This window comes from Lynx canadensis, chromosome D4, assembly GCF_007474595.2.
Source record: "Lynx canadensis isolate LIC74 chromosome D4, mLynCan4.pri.v2, whole genome shotgun sequence".
Taxonomy (NCBI): domain Eukaryota; kingdom Metazoa; phylum Chordata; class Mammalia; order Carnivora; family Felidae; genus Lynx; species Lynx canadensis.
The window spans coordinates 31,187,769-31,193,550 of record NC_044315.2 but is presented as its reverse complement, the minus strand read 5'-3'; the positions used below and the strand labels follow the sequence as shown (position 1 = coordinate 31,193,550).

At 37.1% G+C, this 5,782-nt stretch overlaps 1 pseudogene; it reads right to left on the bottom strand.

Annotated features, from left to right (window-relative positions):
* Window positions 1-4,652: 4,652 nt before the first annotated feature.
* On the bottom strand, window positions 4,653-4,998 carry LOC115499548 (annotated as a pseudogene).
* Between the last annotated feature and the right edge of the window lie 784 nt (window positions 4,999-5,782).

The following is a 5,782-nucleotide window of genomic DNA, read 5'->3' as shown; positions in this document are numbered from 1 at the left end:
GAACTAGTATTTTGAAATCAGAGTTCTTTTACCTTATTATTTTATAAACAGCTAACACTTTCAATTAAATTTTTCTAAAGCTGTAAGGATATTCATATTTGACTCATAAAATAAAGGGCTTGGATTTAAAGATTTAGAAATTTCTTTACTTCATTTACTTTTGATTATTTTTTTAAATTTTACTTTAACAGATTGTTCTCATTGCATTGCCTGAAAGTGTTAAAATCTCTCTTTTATGTGATTATAATTTAGGCATAAGGTAGATTAGAGAACATTTATTCATTTATTTATTTGTGAATGTTTATAATAATAAGCATTTATTAACTATGTATATAACCAACATTAAGAAAAATACTCAGGGGCGCCTGGGTGGCGCAGTCGGTTAAGCGTCCGACTTCAGCCAGGTCACGATCTCGCGGTCCGTGAGTTCGAGCCCCGCGTCAGGCTCTGGGCTGATGGCTCAGAGCCTGGAGCCTGTTTCCGATTCTGTGTCTCTCTCTCTCTCTGCCCCTCCCCCGTTCATGCTCTGTCTCTCTCTGTCCCAAAAAATAAATAAACGTTGAAAAAAAAAAAATTAAAAAAAAAAAAAAAAAAAGAAAAATACTCAGAATCTGTTCTGCCTACATGTTGCTAATAACTCACCCAGAAAAACAGTATCAACATATATGCTGGATGTCACAGTGAAAGAGATACTACTCTCAAATTTAATAGAATTTGTTATATTTAATATTATAAAATAAATAAAATAACCAAAATATTGTGTTAGAACTAGGGCAACTGCACAGGTCCTTTGATTTTATGTGCACAGCAAGATGGACTTTCTTGCCCTCACCCAAATACTTTTCCTTCTTTCTTTTAAGATTATAATTTCTTTCTTTCCTTTTCTTTCTTTTTTTTTCATCTTTAATTTATTTAATTTCAACTTAGCATACATTGTAGTATTGGTTTCTGGAAAAAAAGAAAAAAACAAGATTATAACTTTAATCAATACTGGGAGTTCTATTCAAGATTTCTATTCATATTGGTTAAGTAGGTTGATTCACCTCCCCACTCTCACCATTTCACAGAATCCTACTGAAAAAGCAGTAACTAAAAACAAAGGGAAATAGTCATAAAAACAAAGTGGCTTGAATAGCATTCAGGATATTAACAAGCAGTTATGGAAGAAAAATGGCAGATGAATTCATTTTGATTTTAAAAACTACAGCTCAGAGCCCCTCAGGAAATTGCTGCAGTGTCAAGTTGCAAGAATTTCAAACTTTACTGAATATTCTACTGACCTTAGCTTAATATTGCAAGCATACTGGAGTGCCACAATGTGTTAATATTAAGGAATGTGTCAAATAATAATGTCTCTACTTCAGGAAATTATTTGTTAATGTAGACAGTGTACACTGGGTCAACCATTAGCTGTGCCTAATGTCATACCCAAAGTGACTGATTTGGGATCAGAAGTGAAGTATTCTTCCTGTACACTGAAAACTATAGAAAACTTATGAAAGAAATTGAAGAAGACAAAAAGAAATGGAAAAACATTCTATGCTTATGGATTGGAAGAAAAATTTTGTTAAAATATCGATACTACCCAAAGTAATCTATACACTCAATACAACCCCTATCAAAATAACACCAGAATTATTCACAGAGCTAGAACAAACAATTCTAAAATTTGTATTGAACCAAAAAAGACCCTGAATAGACAAAGTAATGTTGAAAAAGAAAACCAAAGCTGGAGGCATCACAATTCCAGACTTTAAGCTGTATTACAAAGCTGTAATTATCAACAGTACGGCACTGGCACAAAAACAGATACATAGATCAATGGAACAGAAAGCGAACCTAGAAATGGATCCCCAAATGGATGGCCAACTAACCTCTGGCAAAGCAGGAAAGACTACCAAATGGAAAAAGGGTAGTCCTTCAGCAAATGGTGCTGGGAAAACTAGACAGTGACACGCTGAAGAATGAATCTAGACCACTTGCTTACACCATATGCAAAAATAAACTCAAAATGATGAAAGACTTAAATGTAAGACAGGAAATCAAAATCCTAGAGGAGAAAACAGGCAACAACTTCTTTGGCCTCAGTGGCAGTGATTTCTTACTTGACATGTTTCTGGAGGTAAGGGAAACAAAAGCAAAATGAATGACTGGGACCTCATCAAGATATAAAACCTCTGCACAGTGAAGGAAACAATCACCAAAATGAAAAGGCAACCATCAGAATGGGAGAAGATATTTGCAAATAATATGTCAGATAAAGAGTTAGTATCCAAAGTCTATAAAGAATTTATCAAACTCAACACTCAAAAACCAACTAATCTAGTGAAGAAATGGGCAAAAGACATGAACAGATGCTTTTCCAAAGAAGAAATCCAGATGGCTAACAGATACATGAAAAGATGCTCAACATCACTCATCATCAGAGAAATACAAATCAAAACCACTGTGAGATACCATCTGACACCTGTCAGAATGGCTATAACTAACAATTCAGGAGACAACAGACATTGGCAAGGATGCAGAGAAAGGGAAACTTTTTGCACTGCTGGTGGGAATGCAAACTGGTGAGCCACCCTGGAGAACAGTATGAAGTTTCCTCAAAAAGTTAAAAATAGAACTACCCTATCACCCAGCAATTGCACTACTAGGTATTTATCCAAAGGATATGAAAATGTTGATTCAAAGGGGCACATGTTTATAGCAGCACTATCAACAATAGCCAATGTATGGAAAGAGCCCAAACATCCATCAACTGATGAATGGATAAAGAAGATGTTGTATAAATATACAATGGGATATTAGCAATCAAAAAGAATGAAATCTAGCCATTTGCAACAATGTGGGTGGAACTGGAGTGTATTATGCTATAGAAATGCTATAAATGAGATGCAAAATTAACTAGATACAGTGGCAGCAAGAATGGAAGAAGAAGGAGAGGATAGAATAGGCTAAATAGAGATAAAATTATGGAAAATGATGAAGCTGAAAGAAAAGAGGGAAAAGAAATTACTAGATCATGAGGGGAAAAATGGGGAGCTAAGTGAGTCCATGAAATGAAACACTATCCATAGCATAGGAGTTCAAGAAAAAGAGGAGTGAGATAAAGGGGCAGAAGGTTTATTTGAACAACTTATAGCTAAGAACTTCCTTAATCTGGGGAGGAAACAGTCTTCCAAGTCCAAGAGGTACAGAGAAATCCCTTCAAAATCAACAAAAACAGGTCAACACCATGACATATCAGAGTGAAACTAGCAAAATATAAAAATAGAGAATTCTGGAAGCAGCTAGGGACAAATGGTACTTAACCTACAAGTGTAGACACATAAGGGTAGTAGCAGACCTGTCCACTGAAACTTGAAGGAGTGGCAGGACATATTCAGTGTGCTGAATAGGAAGAATATGCAGTCAAGAATCCTTTATCCAGCAAGGCTGTTATTAGAAGGAGAGATTAAGGTTTTCCAGACTAAACAAACGAACTAACTAAAGGACTTCAAGACCACTAAATCAGCCCTGCAAGAGATCCTAAGGGGGACTCTGTGATGGAAAGCAGCAAAGACTACAAGGGACTGGAGACATCACCACAAACACAAAACCTACAGATAACACAATGGCACTAAATCCATATCTTTCAATAATCACTCTGAATGTAAATGGACTAACTGCCCCAATTAAAGACATAGGTTATCAGAATGGATAAAAAATAAGATCTATCTATATGCTGTCTAAAAGAAACTCATTTTAGACCTGAGGACACCTGCAGATTGAAAGTGAAGGGATGGAGAACCATCTATCATGCTAATGGAACATGAAAAAGAAAGACAGAGTTGCCATACTTATATTATACAAGCTAGATTTTATTTTACTTTATTTTTTCTTTCATAATTGAGTTTTTATTTGTTGTTCTGAGGATCAGTACAGGCAATTCAATTTGTACATAATTCTTAACGTACGTACCGAAAACCTAAAAAAAAACATGTAGCTGTGGTTCTTTTCTCAAAGTTATTACAGTGACCTTCCAGCTTAAAATTTGGAGACAAATTTCCCTTAACAGTATATCAAGTACCCGTATCTTCAAATGTTGATACGCTGTTACACTGTTGAGTCCCATTAATTCACAATTTAATGTCATATACACTACATACTCAAATTTTCAATCTCGCACAGCACATTAACAAAGTTACTAGGAAACTGGACTACCACGACCAAGATGTTACAGAATGCACAAAATTCTGACAGGGAGAGCCAAGATCAAGGAGTGGTTTTCTTTAGGAAACAATTCTACCAAAAACAACATGGGAATAGAAGTAATTTAAAATGTTCAAGACATATTAAATGCACGACTGACTCCAAATTGCCATTTAGTATGCTTGGTATTATACGATATAAAAACTACCCCATCTATGGAATGTTAAACTGACACCCAAGACGATCAAAGCCTCCCATATTCAATATCCCATATTCTGGTTGTACCAAAAAATAAACAACCAGCAAATGATTTCACCTCTTAAAAAAAAGCATTTACACTTAAAAAAATGGGATGAGGTGGGATTGCCTCCTTCTTAAAAATGTTTCTAGAGCTACTAAAAAACTTGCATTTACAAAATAGTTGATAAAAATATTCCTCTGGATTTTACAAGAAGGGAGACAGGGACCACTGGTAAGACATGGGATATGATACTAATCAGACTTGGCTTCTTTCTCTCCTGCTTCATCAGAGGCTGGACTCTCCTCGTTTTTAGTTTCTCCGTTTTCTGCAGGTAAGTTTTCTTTTGTTTCTTGGTTAGCCACTTCAGCCTGTTTTCCCTTTGCTCCCCTTTTCCCCTTTGCACTTTTTTGTCTGAAGATTTCTCCTTTCCCGCCGCCTTTTTTGGTTTCACTTCCACTTTTGCAGGAGCAGGTTTAGCTGACAACCTCGCCGACCTCCTCTTGGGGTCCTCCTTCGCCACCCCCTCGGCGGAGCTGACCTTCCTCTTGGGCATCGTGGCGGCGGGGCGGGCACATGCCGGGTGCCGGGTGCCTGCGGGCCGCCACGCGCCAAGAGCCTTCACGAAGCTGGGCTGCCTGGCCGCTACCGCTCCTCCCACCACCCGAGCTGCTGCGACCCGCGGCAGAGGCCACAAACAAGATTTTAAAACAAAGAGTGTAGCAGTGCCTGGGTGGCTCAGCTGGTGAAGCATCTGACTCTTGATTTCAGTTCAGGTCATGGTCTTGCAGTTTGTAGGTTCAAGCCCTGCATCGGGCTCATGCTGCTGATGGTGTGGAGCCTGCTTGAGATTCTCTCTTTCCCTCCACCACTCATGTTCTCTCTCAAAATAAATAAACTTTAAAAAAAAAAACAATAAAAAATAAAACAAAGACTGTAAAAAGAGATAAAAAAAAAAGGCATTTTATCATAATGAAGGGGGCTATCCATCAAGAAGATCTAACAATTGTAAATGTTCATGCCCCAACATGAAGCACCCAAACATATAAATCACTTAATCACAAACATAAACCAATGTATTGATAATAATACTGAAATTGTAGGTGACTTTCATACTCCACTTACAACAAAGAACTGATCATCCAGGCAGAAAATCAAAAAGGAAACAATGGCTCTGAATGACATATTGGACCATGTGGACTTAAGACATATTTTCAGAACTTTTCATCCTAAAGCAGCAGAATACACATTCGGCTGCAGTGCACATGGAACATTCCCCAAAATAGAAAACATATTGGGTCAAAAAACAGTCCTCAACAAGTACAAAAAGATTGAGATCATACCATATATATTTTC